The following is a 20,636-nucleotide window of genomic DNA, read 5'->3' as shown; positions in this document are numbered from 1 at the left end:
GGTGATGGTGACCTAACAAATTCATCAATGTCTAATTTATTAAACACACCAGAGGGTCGCACATCCACTGCGGCCATTCGTCTTGCAGAGAGTGTCATGTGGCCGCTAGGAAAAAAAAAAAGTTTGCGGTGAACTGTCAAGTGACAAAACAAACAGTTTGTTATTGAGTACGCAATCGTGACACATCCCATGAGCAAAACTATTGGAAGGCAAAGACTTCAAATTGACTTCTTTTCACAATTGTGAGTTTGTCAACCACAGACAGCACTCTGCTTCTCATATTGTTTACACCTCAAATTAGTGCAAATGTGGCAAAAATTACGGGATGCTTGATACTACTTTCCCCCCCCAGATCAATGCCAGTAAGCGTATACATTTCCACACAAATACATCCATCCTTCCATCCAATGACAGATTATTTGAAGGAAAGCTCTGTTAATCCCAATATAGCATTTTTCCACAAAATTGCATGTAATCAATTGGGAAAAAAAGCAATTTTCTATTCTTCTAATTTCTAGTTCCTCATCGCAAAATGGTAGCCACTGTCGCAAGTACCGATACCTTGAACTAAAGCTGGGTATGGGCCCGATACCTGGCATCAGTACTTGCCCATCCCTACTAAATATGACACATTTTGTTTGTTTGTTTGAAACAAGATACAACTGTCAGGCACACTTCCAATACACAGTAAGATATGTAGAGTCGATTTGACTCTATTTAGAGTGGGACCAAATAGACTCAGTTTTAGAGTAATATTTACACTTGGAAGAGAGTAAAATAAAGAATTGAAAAACAAAAAAGTCACTCAAGGTATGAGGAACAAACTCACAACCTTTAGCTTGGGAGGCAGCCGATCTACTCCGTGAGCCACGCAGCTCCTGCTTTGTGTTCTTCCTAACTATTTGGTCTTGGAGATAAGCAAACAGTAGGAGGGGCATAGCTCAGGTGGTAGTGTGGCACTCTCCCAAGCTGAAGGTCTTTAATTCTTTATTTTACTCTCGTCCCAAGTGTAAATCTTAGCCTTACTCTAAAACTGAGTCTATTTGGTCCCACTCTAAAAAGAGTCAAATTTACTCTACTTTACTGTGTGCTTTTGCTTATATCGAAAATAGGTCGTTTCAAACCAAAACAATAGTTCAAATATCGAACCTTTTATGGCTACCAGTCATCATTTACCAGTTATCTCATAGATGTTGTACACAAAAACGACAGCTGCTCAAGTTCTAAATAGAAAAAAGTACTGTAGAATAAAATCTGATTGGTGACTTTGGGTTTTTCAGCATCACTAAGAATAAATGTAAATAAAAATAAATGTAAATAAGTGATTAAAAAAGACAGAAAACTAGGGCTTCTGGAGTTCTTACCAAGTCCAACTAATCTGATCTTTGACTTTGGCTACCATTGGATGTCCATCCAGTATCACAAAAACTAACTAGAAGTGTGAAGTAAACTGATATTGGACAACTAACAGAAGACAGGTCAAAATAAGGACCGGTGTAGTTCTGACTAGAACAAACAAATCCAAACTCTAACCTTTGCCAACTTATACCGAGAAAGGGGGGGGGGGGGACTACTGCCTTCTTGGTAAATCCACAAAACAAATATCTGTTGTTGTTAGCAAAACTAAAGCTACAGTAAAATAATGACAATAATGTCCACAAAGGGAATTATATAAGCAGGCCATGGTCCACAGGGATCGGCGGTCACGTCGTCATGCGTCACGACTATTTGTCGCGCCTTATTGCCTCCATTTTACTTCCACCGGGGAGGACGTCATTACGGCGCATCCGCCGCTCTCAAGCAGCAGGCTCAGTGGGCTGCGAAAAAAACTTGACTAATTACCAGAGAAGCTGCGGCAGCTCGTCACGGCACTGAGTAATACTCGGGCCCAAAAGACCGCAAGCAGCCACTCCAATTGCCATTTATTGTGGACAACACAAAAGGAATGCAGCACCTTGCGGAGTAAAAAAATGAGATGCAAATTTGAGCATAACTGGTTTTACATAGTACTGTATATTTCTTTCACTTACAGTTTTAAGTAGCGTGCACTATTGGACTACATTTTGGCTGGCATTGTTCTACCCACTACAGATGAGAACATTAACCCCAAACCAACCTAACGAGCCAAACTCAAAACATAATCATTATCATACATCCTAATCTTAATCCTAATTTTCACCCTTAATTCGGACCCCATCCCAATCAATCAGGAGTGACCAACCATTCGATTGGGGTCAACTAATTGGGCACTGTGGACTTCTCCCAAGTTGGGTGCAAGAGGATCGAAAAAATAAAAATAAAAAAAACGAAATTCCCCAAATTATTAAATCTTTATTCTAACCCTATGCCTACCTTCATCCAAGTTACCTGAATCTTATCCCCAAATGTTAATCATAACCCTAACAATAGACCCTTAATATCTTAACCCTCACCTAACTGTAAACCCTTAACCCCGTTTAAACACTAAACAGACAACATACATCACTAAAGAATATTAAAAATATATATTTGCTCCATTTCTTTCCAATTCCAAGCAAGTTTTTCAATTTGCTTTATATTCAAGCATGATTTTATTTATGTATTTTTTTAAACTACATCAAGATTGTTGAAGTTTGTTTTGTTTGCACTTTTTTTGCACTTTCAAGCACATCTGAGTTGGTTTTACTGTATTTACCTTTTATGCTAACACAAGCAGTCATTTATTGCTTAAAAAAAAGAAAAAAGAAATACCTTTTTAGGGTTGTGTACTAACTACTTTTTGAGACCCTCCCTCCTGATGAAGGTGCACTTTTTAACAGTAACCACGGATAGCTCCAGTCATTTCCTCGGGTACCACAGACAGCTCCAGTCCTATAAGAAAAACAAAGAAATGAGAAGACTGAGTGGGCTGGGCCATCTTTTAATGCAAAAAAGACTGACAACAATATCCACAATTGTAAACATAGCAAAATACCAAAACCACATTTCTTAAAACCTTTTATATTTTTACCAGTATATACTCACACCTGCATATTAAAACAGAATCTGCCACCTTCCACATACTTAGCAATACATACGTTCCTGTCTGTTAAGACAGAAACGTATGTATGAATTTTGCAATGACACTTACATGTTTCCCCTTTTCTCTTTCATCCATTTCAACAAACTACAAATCGTATTGCCGTTGTCACACGTGTAGATTAATGCAAAGGCACAGATGGGCATTGAACTGACAGAGAAAAAAACGGAATTGAACCTTGATACTAATTACAGTTCTAACATTACATACACACACACACATTAGTGAGTTGCAGCAATTAATTGATTTTCCTCTGCCAGTGCCATCTTGGAACACTATTGCAATTTTATGCCCCACTAGGCTGAGAGAAATCAACACGCAGATTGTGTATTGTGTAAATTTTGTAAATGATATGTTTATAATAAATGATATAAAGGGTTTTTTTTTTGGTTGTTTTTTTGGGGGGGATTTGCTGGGCCTCTTTAGTCACGGTGGCAGAGAATAACAAGCATTATTACATTCTTTGAATAATTCCAAACATGAGATGAGAGCAAAATTATCACGCCAGAATGCCACGCTGCTAATGATGACACACGGTAAGTGAAGTGAGTCTCTTCTTCATCTTTCAGCATTTATTTATATTGAGTACAAATATATGAAGATGGCAGCAGAATCTGACATTGATGATATCAGGACCTGCACTATTTTCTTTATGTTGCTTTCAAAATGTGGCTCCTTTGTCATAGGTATTTATTATTATTGTCTCTACTCTAAAATGTGACTTTGTGTCATGCCAGGCCTGGTTTCACACTTTAAAAAGCTAAATTACAATAATGAAAAAAACATATTGATAATTACGATGGCATTCAGGAAATGTGTAGACCTCTGCTAAGGTTTAGTAGAATGTGCCAAACGTATACAATCAAATATATCCACAGTATTCTCATACGTTTCACCTTTTTAGTGTGTTTTTTTAAAACCTATTTTACAGATATACAGATTTAAAAATACAACAGTCAAGTTTATCATATTTCATATTTGTAAGAACATAATTATATTATACCCTCAGTCCTAACTTTTGTTGAAACTCAGGATCTGGGCAAATTAAGAGTGACATGAATGAATGAAAACTATCATTCTAATTGTGGACTCTAAGTTATTTGAGCGTTGTTGTGAAAGTTGAACTTTTTTCTTTGGACTGTCAAAACAAAGTTAGGATTTATTTTTTTGCCTGACTTTGAAGTCTCACCCTCTTTATTAATTTTATTATTAGCCCCGGTGATTTGCTGACTGCGGGATTTCAAATGGTAATAAACTTGTTTCCTTGAGTTGTCACGTTCTGTTCTATTATTGAAATTCAAATGTCACTGCCGGTGTCATTGATGAAGTCCCCGCTGTACCCGGTGGCGTCACTATCGGAATATATTAAATAGAGAGTCAACCGGATCTCTCACAGCTCACTTGCGGGTTGGAACAACGGGCGAGAGCAGGTCTGAAGTGTGAAACCTTCACTTCGGAGAGGTTGCTCGTCAGCGTGGCATATCGCGGCCGGGAATTCCCGCAGGGACGGCGCTGGCTTCCGGAGGGAACGCCGGCCAATCTCCTGCCAGTTCGTCTACCTGGGAACAGCTGCAGATGCCATCTGCCGAATTCGTCGTGGTCGGCCACCACCTGCGGGGGCGCTCCACCTCTCCACTGTCACATTTGGGGAAAATATCCCGTGTCCAACCCTCCTTTATGTTGTGGTTTAAATTACAGTCCAATTTTAAAATTAATTGAGGCAAATATTAATAAACATAAAAACCTGGAAGGGCATTGTTCGTTTATTCTTTTCAATTTGGTCAAACCACAGCTTATATCTCGAAATAAGCCCGAGCTGGGTAACTCGTAAGTCGGGGTACCATTGCTGTATTCTACTAAAAACCTGAAAAAAATTATTTTAAAAAACATTACAGATGTGTCTGGGGGAGCCAGCATTGTTCATAAGTATTAGGTCACACACCTCATTAACTAAAACCAATGTCCATAACACTTTAATATAAGTTCAATAAAGTCAGTCAACTGAAAGTAATTTATCTGCAATGCCCTTTGTAAATTAATTAATGGTTATTTTTTGTTTTATGGGATGATTTTATTAGCCTTCTTGTATTTTTATGGAGCTGTAACTGTAAAGCACTCTGAACTGCCTTGTGTATGAATTCTGCTCTTAAAACAAACTTCTTTTTTTCTTATAGTTTTCTTAAATTATGTTTGAATGTACATGGTATAATAAATATTCACTTTGTTGCTCTTTTCTTCTTTTTTGTTGCATATATATGCAGTTTTTTTTAAATGCACATAATATATTAAATGTATTGACGGTCAAACAAGCAGCAGGTCATATTGGCCAATGAACATTTTTTTAAACAAATGAAAAGGTTAACGGCTTCAGCAGGACTCCCCTTGCTGTCCATTCATGCCATTCCTGTTTGCAACAACAAAGCACAGTCAGCACATCCTGAGCTCTAAAATGATCTTAATTAGCGTTAGCTCTTAATTGGAGTCCAGATTTTAGGGACATCTTCTCGGTTAATGGAGCTTGACAACGCCTGAGTCAGAGCTTTTCCTCATGTTGGTCAACAGATGGAGAGAAAACAACTTTTTTTTTCCTTGTCACTGCATGTGCTGACAATGTATATGTACTGATCCACCTCATGTCGAAAAATCCTGGAAAAATAATTTACATGAGTTTAGGGACAGGTTAAAATGTATAACTGAATCAGTGCCAAAAAAATAAATCAATAAACAATAATATTGTGTACTTTACTAATGAAAGCAAATACGCTGCTTTGGCTTAAAAATTTATTGATTTTAAAATAGAAAATACATAATATAAAATATACGTAATTACAACCATTGTACATGTTTACATCGAACAGACTTCTCATTCTCTGATTGTGGCGACTTCGTGAGGCGGAGCTACAGCGCCACTTCAGGCCTGGCATATATACTACAGCATTTTAGCATCTGTGTAGATAAATAAATTACGAATGGGCATTTTTTTTTAAACAAAAAAGAAATACATCGGCTCCATATCTTTGTGGCCATGGCCTTAATCAGTAAAACGTGATTCCCGTCAGGGGTGTGCTGCGATGTTCCCGTTATTCTGTGACATTCCATCCGTCAGTCCCGCAGGACAATTTAGTCAGAACAAGGTGCTTCCAAACATCCCTCAAATGACATTTAGCTATTGTTGTCCTTCTATATTATGAATTTCCCCCAGTGAAGGCCTGACTTGTGTCCTTGATTAGATTTGCCGTTGAGCTGAGGCGGTAGCATTACTTACCTTAATGAGTAGCCGCTAATTGTAATGAATTACCCTGGGGTTTGATACATTAGCTCAGTCGTATACAAACACTCTGTTGTATGCTGTGACCACCCTCACGATTGATTAAAAAACACAATTAGGAATGAATAAGTTTTGATTGCTTGCGCGTGACAAGTAGCACAAGTCATGCCCGCAAAAAATATTGAGCTGGACTCACAAAGGGAATTCTTAAATAAAAATATGAAACGTTATTGACGTGTGTTATTGCACTACTTCAGACAAAGTTCTGATAGCCGCACATTCGTCCTGTAACAGAGGACCGGAGGTTGTTGGGGAGTATTCCCTTAAAGTAAGGCACTCAAGTTGACTTTGCAAAGCGGTATTAGTTCAAATGCCACCCTAAACCCGGACATTATCAAAATGCGAACTCCAAACCCTCTCTGTAATCAAACACGAAAACTACCCTAACTCTAACCCCTAACCCGAGGTCTGCCCCTAAACCTTAAAAAAACGCTTGCGCTAACCTTCGCTATAACTTTAACGCAAAAGCTAACCATTACACCTCATGCTAATCTAACCAAACTCTAACTCAGAAGAAACCTGAACCCTAACCCCTAAACCTCATCCTAATAACAAACAATATTTAACCCTAAACCTATAAACTCTAGCTCCTAGCCCTAGCTCTAAAACTGACTGTAATTCTAGAGCTAGCCATTGCCCCAAATGCTAATCTAACCAAACCCTAACCCCTAAAACTCACCTTCACCCCAAACAATAATCTAACCCCTAATCCTCAATGCTAGCTCCTTAACCCTATCTCTAAAACTGCCCTAAATTGTTGCCCTAACATTCCCCCTAATGCTTATCTAACCAAACCCAAAATTAACCCAAAACAAACTTGAACCCTAACTCAGAACAATAATCTTACCACCTAAACTCTACCTGTTAACCTACCTTTAACCCCTAATGTCTAAACCTGATCCAAGCCTAACAATGACAACGTTGCTCCATGTTGTGTTCTTACGCACCAAACTGAAAAGCCAAAATTTGTTGTAGGGATGTTTACTTGATGTAGGAGCTTTTTGACGTCAATAAATGAGGAAAAAGGCTCATATTTGTTGCTCTGGAGTGGCCATAAATCTTGCGGCTTTGCTTGGGCGTGCAACATAATGGGAGATAAATGAACGGCAAGAGTCGAAACGCTCGACTGTGCCTTTTCAAACATCTTCACGTCTTAATCTTGTTTTGTTGTTGGTTGCTTCCTCCTCAGAGGGCGCCATGCTTGAGAACAGGCATTTGAGAACGCAGCCGCCACAAACCCGCCCGAACTGGCCTGTCAGTCAGAGGAAGTGACTCTTCTTCGCAAGACACCGACTGGGAGCTGTCAGTCTCGGTGCGTCTGCTTCACGTTTGGTTCCGATTCATCAGAAAAGTGCTCAGCCGCGGCCGCGACAACGGCGAGGGATTTGACGCAAGCGTTTAGGCTGGGTTGAGAAGAAAATTACATTCAGGCAAAAAAAAAAAAAAAAGGTTTTAGTCAGTGGGTCATGACAAAATAGTATATTGACAAACTAATTTTTGATATTGAATGCCATTGTCCCTCTAGTTTGTATTTTTCCTCTGTAAGCAAAAATCCTGTGTCTGACAATATTATTACATATTTGGAAATCTCGCTTTAAGGCCACTGGATTATTTGTTTCATTTTTTTTAATTAATTTTATTGTGGGCTTTTTATGCAAAACGACTTTTATATGTAAATTAAAAATATATATAATTGCCATTAATTTCATTCAATTTTACCGAAATTTGCTATAGTTGGGATATATATATGTCATTTTTTAAATTATCTGTTATTGTTTATTGGAAAGTTTATGTATCATAAGTACTAATGGTATCGGCACTTGGTATCAGTATCGGTGAGTACTGAAGATTTGAGTATTGGTATCGGTCTTAAAAAAAGTGGTAACGAACATCTAGCTATCACACTAGGCTACGTTGATATACAGATTTGGAGATTTCACTCTGTAATTTTCTGTGGGTTTTTGTTTTTACATTTTCATGCAAAATATGTTTATATTAGCCATTCCATCATGACAATGACATGAGGCAATGTTGAAACAAGGTCTCCCATATTGTAACTGGTTGAGAGCAGTTTCTTATTTGTATTTTCCAAGAGGCAAGACGTCAACTGGGAGCTGTCAGTCTGGATGCTGCCACTTCCCGTTCAGTTCCGATTCATCAGAAAATTGCTCAGCCGTACCTTGGCCGACAACGAGAGATTTGACATGCGCGTTTATTGTGCTCGCTTCATCACATTGTTAATTATGCCCACAGTCTCTTAGGTGGGAAAATGGGTCAAACAGGAGGCAAGTTCAGTGGGATTAAATGTATCAATATTTTGGTTGCTTTGAGACTTTGTTGGTGTTTTTTCCCCACTTGTTTGAATGTTTATTGATGCCAGAAAGCACCTGCCAGTCACTCACTAATATTGTTGTGTTTTTTTGAACTGCTACAAGCTCAACCTGACACTACAAAATAAAAAATCTAAAGTATGAATATTAGTTAAAGTTGTACAGAAGCGTTGAGGTGCCAATGCGGAGTGAATATTTTTGACTGGCTTTAAATACGCAAATAGGTTCAATGCTACAAACATAAAATATTTTACAATTTTGCTACAGGCTTATTACTTTAAGTCAATACCCCATTGCATTATGGGAAAATTGCCTAAAGCATGCACTGCACACATAATAATAAATCATTAAAGTCACGAATAAACAATGTTGACTCAATTTTCAAACATATTGGTTATAATGTGGGCCAAATGCTTAAAAAAAAAAAGCGTGTTTTTCACTCGGCCCGTGGCATTATGGGAAAATGCCATGTTTTTAGCATTTAGCGAGCATGTTTGAATGTATTTGTGAGCACAGGGAGTCCTCGAGTTACGGCTGAGTTACGTTTCTACGCTGGCGATGTAACCCGAATTTCAACTTAAATTTCACGGATTTCACCGTTTAAGGCGATATTTACATCAAAATACTTTGACGACAGTAATAAAAAAAAATAAAAATATATATTTTGCGCGAACCAATATTTTGTGTTTCCACACGGACATTCATTGAGTTAATTCAAACCTCAACACGGAAATGTGACGCGCCTGATGGCGAGCCGACCTGCTCGATGGACGTCACAACACATCTTTAAATAACTTTAAATTGGCGTGATTACTGTAGGAAATTAACGAAAAAGAAGGTGCTACTGGCGAGGCACAGGCGCCGTTAAGTCGAAACGACGTAGGTCGCGTACGACGTTAACTCGAACATTCCCTGTACGTTCGAATGCATTTAAATACGTTTGAAGGTACTCGCCAGTCAAAAATGTATGATGCACGCTTCCGTAAAGTTCCACATTGTTTTAAAGTACTTTTTTTCTATTCTTTGTTGGTTTTTGTCTCGTTCAACAGTTCTTTTTTTTTTGTTGTCATTATGTCATCACCAAACACTATACTGAAGATCTAATTCCAGATTTGCACAGCGAGCAGTTGGTACCACCTCGTGGTGTAGACTGCAACATACAGCAGTAAATTCCAAACTACCAAGACAAATATGGCCGCCGTTGTGTGTACTATGTTGGTAAGTGTGTTTACTACTTAGGCGGCGAGTCATACGAGGTGCCGTCTTGTCGTCTTGGAATTAATTAAAAGTCAGCAGTGTGAATCGTCAGAACGCTCATTAACGCCGCCGCCGCCTGATGTGAATTTTGTTGACAAGCTATCAGCGCGGTGGCATCACTCAAGCAAGTCGACACGTATATACACGCGCGCACACACATACACGCAGCGTAGTCAAGCGAGGCCAGATGAAGCCATCCCTCATCCAGTCCCAGCGTTGCACCCCTCAAAGCCCCTCGGCCCCCCCAACCACCATCATCACCATCGCCCTCGTGCTGCGAAACATTAAATTTCTCCTTCAATCTTCTCGCTGTAATTACGCCATATTAATATAATGTAATTGGGCGAGACAGAGCAGTGGGATGCAGTGACACACTTATTGACATTAGCGGGCTGTGTTACAATGCCATGGCTTCTATTAAAAAAGGAAAGAGCGAGAGAGAGAGACAAGCCAGGCCTAATTATGGTTTGATTAGTGATCACTCTCACTGTTTCTGGGAGTTTTGTTTATTTCTATTGTACAAGGTGGCAGCTTTCATGAATAACTGGCAGGAGGAGGAAATCTAATTATTTTAATGACATGCATGTGCCCATGATTGCAGTGGACTTTTTTTTTTCTGTCTATAAATTTGTTCTCATCATTATGTTTAGTTTTTTCTTTTGTGCAAGGTGGCATTATCTTGAATAACTGGCGAGAAGAGTAGTTGCATTGACAGTGGCACAACAAGCATAATTATGCTGCCTTAATTGGAGTTAATTTGGTGAGATTTTAGATTTTCTATTGTGGGGGGTTGTCGGGCTTGGTATTGATTCTAGTTTCCTCTATCGATTTTTACGGATTCAATTTAATCCGCTTCAATTCATTCGATATTCATTGAATTGATCAATGATATTGCTAATGATGGAACATCAATTCTTCTTAAAGATCAAGGGCATGATTAAAAACGCCACAAACACATTTCAAATAAAATTTTGCGGAGGCAGTAACTGGTTAAAGAATTCAATAATTGTAAATAAAGATTCTGAATGGTCATAAAGACAAAACTTTTAAATTCATGTGAACAATACATTTCAAGAAAACAGTAAGATACGAAAAATGTGCCTTTAAAATGCTATTTTCTTGTAAATGTATGGGAAAAGGAATTCATGGTTTTATGAATCGATATCAGGCTCAAAAAGGAAAATCTATTCTATATAGATTTTTTAAATCCAGCCCTAGTGGATTATAATTATTTTATTCGTTTTTCTTTATTGAACAATATCAATTAAGAGTTGGCCAGCGATTCGATTGAAGTCTTAGCTCACTGCACTTCTTCAGGCTTGGGATCAATCACATAGGTAAGATTCCAATGGGTGATCTAAAGCTTTCAAAAGTCAGGGTATTCAATAAAATTATTCATTATTACTGTATTAGCCCGAGTTAAACATTTGTGGGGTGAGAATGTTCGTTTCCTGGGCCTTGAAACTACAAAAGGAAGATTGATGGATTGTTTTTCGGCTGTAAGACAGATTCGCATATTCATGAAGAAGTAATATTAGCTATTCATTCTCCAGCCCGTTAAGTGGGGATGCAGAAAAGGTTTGGAAGCATGCTCCATCTTAGCTTAGACACAAGCTTGATGCTAAAATAAAACCGGACTAATCAAAGAAAAATGGTTCCAAAAGTTCTGATCATCAGAATTAATTCCACATCTTCATTTGCTTCAGTAGTCTTTTGGCCGTCATAGTTTTGGGGAATACTTTGGGTTTAAGAAATTCTTAGGAGCTGGATTCCGCTCATTTGAGCTACTCACTAGGACTTGAATTTACGACACGATAAATGTTCCATCTGCAGTTTACACAACTTGAGGTTTAAAGAAGGTTGTGAAAAACTGCATTTGGAGACAGCGGCCACATGGTACTTCACCGTATCGATTATTTGGCAATGCCGTTGGCAATCTCTCCGTTTGAGAAAAAGCTCTGATTGTCTGTTTTCTCGTGACCGCATCTCACAAAGTGATAAGACCTCAATTACCCGACAATGGAGCGCTAACGTGTCCGAGGCAGCGAGCCTGTTACTCGCAGGAATGAGTCTCGGAATGTCATCTCTCGCTCACATGATGACGAGTGCGCTTCACTGGCCTTGTTCTTTACCAGCTGCAACACCAATGAAAAGTACTTTAAAAAATAAAATAATACCTTTTGTAAAACAGGATTTTTGAAAAGATCTCAGAATCCCTCCACTGTCAAAGGTAAATGAATGTTTATTCTATCACTGTAGGCTTTGAGGACTCATTGGTCAATCCTTAACTCATTTGCCCCCAAAAAGGTCGAAATATCAATTTTAAATGTTTTACGACGTATTCATCCATTTTTTTAAATGTTTTTTTTCCTTAATGTTAGAGCATACAAAAGGCTTTGAAGAAGCCTCTGAACTGCAGAGACGGGTGAAGCAGTAATTACAAAAACGGTCAGCAGGTGGCAGCAAGAGTATACGAGATCAACCAGGGCCATGTTGAAAAAACTTGTTTACCCACATTTCTAAACAGATTTGTGAATAATGATAAAATTTAGCTATATTCTAATGCTAATTGCTGCAAAACGGAAACAGATAGAAATATACTTTTCACCGAATTTTTCCCGATAAAAGAAGAAACTCTAATCTTTCTTTTGGTAGGTTCCATGTTTTTATAGCAATAGAACACCATATTCTGTGGGCCTTGCAATATCAGTCAAAATCCAGTAAAACAACCGGGAGCGAAGGGGGTTGCTTCAGTGAAAATGGCTGGGAGTGAATGAGTTACCGCTATCAAACTACTTTATATATCAGACACAAATTGTAAATGTGACACTTGAGCCCACCTCACATGGAACGCTTTTTTTCAAATAATATAATAAATGGCCGGCCCAACCAAACATGTTTGAAAAACCTGCACGACAGCACAATGCCCACCGCCCAGGGGTTATTTTGCTGTTTTGTCTGCAGCGACAGCCCGTTGGAAGGGGGTCCCAGCCCTGCACCGTGAGATCGTTACTCCGATGGACAAAGCCTCCATTATAAATAGCCTCATTGAGTTCTCGGGCGGCGCATTCCTTTGTTGTCCGGACCTGCCCCTATTTGTCACATCGATCATTATACGTGTGGCCAGTGAGCTGCCGGTGGGGAACCGAGCGAGCGCGAAAGGCGCTTTGCTGGAATTGGAAAACACTTATTGACTCATCAGAGACATCTGGAACATGTATACGTTTATAGGATGCACTTGTGTGCGCTTAAAGCGAAATCGTTTAAAGCACAGCGTCGGGAGAACGCCAACTGTTGTGGCAACAAAAGAGGCTCATTAGCACGCCATCGTCACAATAGTAGGTACTAAACACTACTACACTTGATTGTAGACCTTCTCAGTTTAATAGCATCCAACAATAGATATAACAACAACAACAAAAAATATATATTTTATATAGGTCGGGTGAGTATATTCCCTAGGAGTTTAGGTACAACACCTGAAAATGGCACCTTTAAACCAAAATGGACAGCCATTTTACAAAGTAAATTTGACTCTTTTTAGAGAAAAATTTACTATATTTATAATGGTGCCAAATACGTAGACTCAGTTTTAGAGTAGGCTAAGATGTACACTAGGAAGAGAGTAAAATAAAACAATTGAATATAAATAAATAAATTAAAGTCATTCAAGGGTTGAGTAACAAACTCACAACCTTCAGCTTGGGAGACTGCCCCACTACCACCTGGGCTATGCCCCTCCTCCTGTTTGCTTATCTCCAAGAGACCAAAGACATCGGTTTTGGTCACTTGGAGAAGAGTCCATGGAATCATGGAATCAGCTGCAGCTGTCATGAGCGATATACTAACAGAAAGCAGGACCTGCGTGGCTCATGGAGTAGATCGGCTGTCTCCCAAGCTGAAGGTCGTGAGTTCGTTCCTCCACCCCTGAGTCACTTTTGTTTTTTATTTTTTCCCGATTCTTTATTTTACTCTCTTCCAAGTGTAAATATTACTCTAAAACTGAGTCTATTTGGTCCCACTCTAGAGTCAAATTTACTCTACAGAATTGACTGTGTAGGTAAATTCCAAGTCTTCAAGTCCTTGTTCCGCAAAAAAAGAGCACCAATCGCAAGCAATGGCCCCCACTACCAACACCCCCGCCACCCCGCCTTCTGTCCGTTCCTCAACCCTTGTGTAACTTAATAATAATAATAATAATAATATTTCAAAACTCGTAAAACTTGTGGGACCAAATAGACTCTATTTAAAGTAAAAGTTACTCTAACAGAATTGACTGTGTGGGCATCCATCGATGACGGGTGGACGGAACGACGGTTTTGCCCGCCTCTGTTAAGAGCATCACAACTCTGTCAGTCAAGCTTGACTGTGGTCAGGCCAGCCTCAATTTGAAGTCAAGTCAGCCCGCCAAGATTGCTAAAAAAGTTATCATAAGTTGACTCTTGCCGGTGCATTACGTAGCCTATGAACAACCACATTCACCAGATAGCTGCCCTCGAGAACTACGCTAAGCTAGCTAGCTGATCACACAGTCGCATACTGCAAGTCAGAGGTGGGCAGTTTATTTTTGTAGCGTTCTGTTTTGAAGTAGTCCTTTTTGGTTGCATCCCAGTGATCAACTTCCTACTTGGGAATTCATCCAAGATCAGACATAATCAGAAGCAGTTATTCTCAGTGGGAAGTGGGTGCCAAATTGTGAAGCTTATGGCATCAAATTTGAGGATTAGCCAAAAGTGTGGCCCAGTCACGTTCATTACATTAGGCCAACTTTGACCTCGTTTGTCGGCTATTTGAAGTGAAATACATTACACTTATGAGATTCGGCGTGTGTGTGTGTTTTTTCCCCTGTCGTTGGCTGTTTTCCAAGGAGTTGTTGACTATTTCAAAGTGTGAGAGTTCATTGATTCCTTAAAGCAAGCGCAATTGGAGACTTGTAATGATGAATAAGCTCACCGGTGATACGCCAGGGCAGCCTGAAGCGCCAATTAACACGCACCCTCACCAAAAAAAAAGAAGTCATTTATTTGAAAAATATACTTTTCATTCCACCCTCGTTGCTCTGCATGTGTGTATGTGTGTGTGTTTGCGTATGCGGTCTGCGTGTCTATGTCTGTGTCGGCCAGGGCCAGAACTTCACAGATGTGCTCCACGGGGCTCTGCATTGTTACGCCGCAGTCAGCAAGTTTCCCAGCACTGAGCATATGCGAGCGCTCGGCCTGGAACGCATCCACGAGGTAGAATCCACGAAGCATTGCTGACCCCAGACAAAACACCGTGTGCGTGTGTGTGTGTGTGTGTGTGTGTGTGTGTGTGTGTGTGTGTGTGTGTGTGTGTGTGTGTGTGCGTGCGTGCGTGCGCACACGGGTGTGTGTGTGTCCATTTTGAGAGGATTAAAGTACGGGCATAAAACTTTAACGACACCCCGCCTATTGACAGAATGGCCGCGTTGCCATCGTCCACTTGTCCACATATCACGCACGCGCTCAATGTGAGTATCGTGCCAGACGACATTATGTCGAGCCGTAACGCTTTACGACAAACTTTAAAATAAATGCGTGTTTGGCTTGAAAAGGCAAATTCATGTACAGAGGCCATAAAAATGAACGAGTGGCAGACGAAACAATAGCACTAATAGTACGAGACTGGAAAAAAATTATATTCAGGCTATAAATGAGGTGATGATTTACACTGAAGACAATAATGGCTAATGGTCATGCTGCTCTGCAATCGTACGTACAATAGGCAGCTAGGAAAGTAGTACAGTACTGGGGCAAACTGATTATAAAGACATATTTACAGGAAAAAGTTTTAAGAGTTTTTTTTCTCAATTATTTCAGTTTACCGGGTAAAAATGAATGACACTGGCCTACAAAATGGCTGTCATTCTTTTTTCCACTTGCTGTCTACTAAGATGACATAACCTGTGCTCAGGAAGAAGGCAACGACCAATCATGGCTCAGTTTACTGACCAAACCCAGAAAACAGGTGAGCCATGATTGGTTGTTACCTACTTCCTCAGCACAGATGATGTCATCTTCAGTTGTAAAAAAGGATGACTTCAAAATATGACCTTTTAAAAAAATAAAAGCTTTTTAGAGCATTAGTTTTCTTTATGACTTTTTTTCTTGATAAAAAGTAAAATATATATATATATGTAGGACCATTTTTTGCTAAAAATATCTTTCTTAAGAAATAAGACTTTTTCCTGTAAAATTAGCCTTTATCCCCCCTTGAGGAATATGAAAACTCTTCATCATGGTGATGCCACACTTCCAGTTATCCTGCAGCCGTAATACATTAGCATTTCAATAAACTCCGGGCACGGTGCTGGCAATAAAAAATCCTGCTGACCTTTAAAGGCAGGCGAGCCTGTCATATCATTTAACCTCGAGACTGTAGCGCAAGTGCGAGCGGCGTCGCTGCACAACGTGGCCCTCATTACCGGCCGCTCTGACAGAGCGACTCTCCTTAAAGCAAAGCCAGCCTGTGGCGACAGGACCAGCTCACCGTTACAGAGGAAGAGGCCTTTAATCAACGCCGCTTCGCTGAAATGTGTCAGCTAATTTGAGGACTCTAAAGCCTGCTGCATCTTGGGTCGCTCATGGGAAGTATTTTTTAAGTGACCAAAAACAGTTAGGACTAGTGTCACACACTAGCACATGATGACAAAAGAAATAAAATAGTCGATTTTATCCATTTCAGGGGGCGGCCATTTTGCTTTGTAGGCTACTGCTGTCGACTGAAAATGAGCTTGCAAACGTCACATGACCAAACCCAGAAAACAGGTGAGCTGCGATTGGTTGTGATTGGCCACCTTGGATATTCTGCTTAAATCATATTCCATAAGCGCAATATTAATCAGAATGCCGTGTTTAGACTAGTCCAGCCAATTTTGTGTACATTTGTCAAACTTTTATCCAGGTTATTTTTTAATTATACTGTAAGATTGTCGAAAAATACCTGTAAGACAAAATACCTCCCAGTCGCATCACAGGGGCAAAAGACAGAAAGTTCCAGCCAAGGTCAGTGTAAAGAGGTCGTATTGGGTGTTTGTATTGGATTGTGCCCTGTCAGGTACTGATGAGCCCCACCGGGCTTTGTAAATCAAGCTCGCCCGACCACTGAGAACACGTCGTCCATCAGTGCAACTTCAGCTCGTCCTCGCGTTGTGCAAATTGATCACCTCGTACAAACATTGCCGCGGCTATTTCCGAACTATTTTTGTACACGGGGCAGCCAACGCAAACATGCAGCATAAATAAGATAGACGACACACACAAACACACACACTCGCTAAACAGAAAATGGATGCGTGGCCTTTGGGTGCGCCAATTGCATATTTTTGACAGAACAATTAGCATCCTGCAGACAGGCTAACCTTTAACACAATACATCACCTTCATTACTCCCGACCTTCCATATGCTGGTGTGTGTGTGTTGACGTGTTAACCCCCCCCGCCCCCCCCCCCTCCCCAAATACCCCCAAGGAGCGTGGCGAGCGTTTAATGCGGTGAAACAGGTGCAGCCAGACAGAAAGGCCAACACGGTCTCAGCGTCGCACTCTGACCCCGCCAGCCAGCAGCTTTTTTGACAGAGGCGCAAATTGCTCTTGCTGAAACCAAACAAGAAGCAACGCTGCAGCGTTGGCAGATGCACTGATTCGCTGATTTTTTTTCTATTTACATTACACTATTTCCTATGGGCAAATTGGTAAGCAACACTAAGGAACTTTCAGTTTATGTTGATGATGGCGGGGCCATATGAAAAAAAAGCTGTATTGTTATGTCTGAAGGAATACCACATTTCCCATGAGGACAAGCGCATTGCGTCGTTTTTTAGCTCACGCCAGTAAGTGAAATCCGGGCCAATGTTGATCCTTGACTGTCCATTTATCCGGGAAGCTCCCCTTTTCCTGTTTTCTTTTTTCTCTTCACAAACAAAACTTTTCAGTTGTTTTGCAGCTTCTGCCAGGAAAGCAGTAATCGTGCGTAGACACTCAAATTGACTTCTGTCTTTGTAACGAATGAGGAAGGGGGGAAGTAACCATAAAGCATTCAGCACATTTGTAGTTTTTTTGTGTGGCAGTGTTTCTTTCCTACCATCCTCCTCAAAGTTGCTAAGTGCTAATAAAAATGATACAAACCCCCTTCAGGCCATGGTAAAGGTACCATTTAGTCGATGTTTCATCAGAAGAGATATGAAAATATTTTATTACGGTTGAAAAGTTCCTTAGTGCTACTTTAACACAGGGATTTTCAACTTGTAAATTGAAAGCCAAAACGTGAGTCAAAACAAAGTAATGTAGTAAAAACATATAAGGTGTCTGGTTTACAACGTTTTGAGGTTACAAATGGCACGCAATGCTTTGCGAGGGGAAAAGTGAAAAGGAGTCACGGCAGAAGAGTTCAGTGGGGTTCTGAGGCATCGGTCAGTGTGCAACGGTTTTTATGTCATGAAGTTTCCACATATCGTTGGTCTTCTGTGAAAAACACATGTCCATTTTTATCTTTTTTTTTTTTACATTTTTACATTTAAGGGATAAAACTGAATGCGGACATCCCCCCAAATTTTTTTTTTTTAAAGGGAAACATTGGACATAAGTGTTTTTCGCAGGATAGCAACGGTATTGAGGCATTCCTCCAATAACTACGACCACATAGGTCGTTTTCAAAAGGTGCCAAATTACAACTAAGTGTTACATATTTTAGTTTAGCGACCTCTATCGGCCATGCTAATAAGCGCAAATATACTAAAGTGAGGCTTTAACCCAGTCCGTCTGGTCAGAAGACGAGTGTTTATCTGACTGAACTATTTGCCCAGTGATTGTTTTAGTGTTGACTACATGTTTTGAAACTGTACAACTTCACTGTGCCGCCTTCTTTCTTTTTTTTTGTGTGTGACACTAACCCTCATGATTACTGGACTGTTAGCTCAGTAAGTTAGACATTAGTCCCTTGACCAGACGATCCGGGTTCAAGTCTCAGTTTGTTTTTTTTGTTCACTATTTAACATGGCCGATAGAGGTCGCTAAACTACAATAGGTAACACTTGGTCGTATTTTGGTGCATGGTAAAACGACCATTATGGTCGTTATTGTTGAAGGACTTGTTGACGGTGTATGTGGTGACATTAGTGTGGAAAAGCGTAGTGTAGGTTAGTTATGGACTGAAGGGACGTTCTGACTGAGGAAAACAATACTATTCAAACAGGCATGTTTTATAAACATTAGTGTAAGAGTACATGTATTCATCTTTGGTATGCCCCTGGCATTCAAAATTCTCACACAAATTCTGAACAAAAATCAAGACGGCTGGGCATATTGGATCTTGTTGCAGTTACTTGGAATTTAAGACTTTCTCCTCCATTTAATTAGAATCTTCGATCCTAATTGGAATAGTGAAAGTTCAAGGTAGTGTAGTTGGTAAAGTTGCATATATAAAGTCTTAGAAATGGAACTTTCTTTGCATGTGGGAGGTCCCTGCAAGCTCTGTGATGAGATTTACATGCAGTGCAGCCAAGCAGTTTATCGCATGCAATCTATCAGCAATATAAAAATGTACTTTAAGTAGATTTGCGGGCCGTTTGGATCACAAGCTACCACTTTATCGCAACCAATGCAGAACTACTTAGCGCGTATCCGCTGCCAGGCCGCCTCGGCGCAGTAAGGCGGAACCACCCAGACATGAAATGTCATAAAGTCATTTATGATATTTCTCTCTTAAAGTGAACATGCAATAAAATATAGACGACAGGTGGGTGCCCCCCGATAAATCCGGGGGCCCGTGAAGCTGTCCCCTTTTTTTGTGCATTTAATTTCACACATATTTGCACAGGGAAATTACATTTGACTTATCTACTACAGGTAAATATCAAGTGCCAACATGACCCGGGAACATATTCTCCTTACACTATTCATGGACTCGCCCCCTCACCATAAAGAAAAAAAAAACTTTTCCAAGGCTGATTTCATTACATTCGTCAGATTTTTGGAGGGGCACAGCACCCTTTTTTTCTTGGCCTTGAAACCTGCCACCTAAAGTGGGTCATTGCCCTCAAAGACAACTCATGCGCATAATGCTTTTATCGATAGCAGGCTCCATGATGACGATCTGATTTTATGACCACTAAAATATGCAATTTTGCTGTGATTAAATGAGCTTCATACAGAGAGACCCAGCTCATTACTTGGTGATATGACCCGTGGCCTTAGTGTTTGCCTTCACTCGGAAGGCTGCAGCTTTGTTAAAGGTATGTGACAACAAATGAAAGAGAAAAGCCTGAATGAACTAGAATACCTAGGCAGGTAAATATGGTAAAGTACGATAGGGTAGGGTGAGTAGGTAAACGATAGGAAAGGTGAGAGAAGTAGAATAAGGTTAGGATAGCATCGGGTATGAAGGGAGGAAGCCATAGAGCAGTAATAAAGGGTAGGTCGGTAGGTGGGGGAGGGTAAGTAGGCAAGATGTCAGGTAAGCTAGTTAGTTAAACAAGGTAAGCTAGGTGGATATAGTTACGGTTAAAAACCCTTGCTCAGTCGGTCGGCAGAGAGAGCACACACACACCGTGATAGTGCACTACTTAAAGCTGAATTGTAAAGAACTTCAGTGGTTGCCTACTCGACAAAGCGATCGGCACCTTTAATGATCCGTATAAAAAATGCAAC

The 20,636-nt window shown here is 40.1% G+C and overlaps 1 long non-coding RNA gene across 1 annotated transcript in view; it reads right to left on the bottom strand.

Annotated features, from left to right (window-relative positions):
- Positions 1–20,636, bottom strand: part of LOC147176655 (uncharacterized) — a 195,181-nt gene that overhangs the window by 97,801 nt on the left and 76,744 nt on the right. Inside the window, exon 4 of the long non-coding RNA XR_015094334.1 lies at positions 2,731–2,850. This is a non-coding gene — a long non-coding RNA (uncharacterized LOC147176655). The remainder of the gene's footprint in view (positions 1–2,730; positions 2,851–20,636) is intronic.

The sequence above is a fragment of the Leptonotus elevatus genome, chromosome 3, assembly GCF_054856555.1.
Source record: "Leptonotus elevatus isolate MCC_2025b chromosome 3, RoL_Lele_1.0, whole genome shotgun sequence".
Classification (NCBI taxonomy): Eukaryota; Metazoa; Chordata; class Actinopteri; order Syngnathiformes; family Syngnathidae; genus Leptonotus; species Leptonotus elevatus.
Note: the sequence above shows the minus strand (reverse complement) of the source record. Positions and strands in the feature narration are given on the sequence as shown.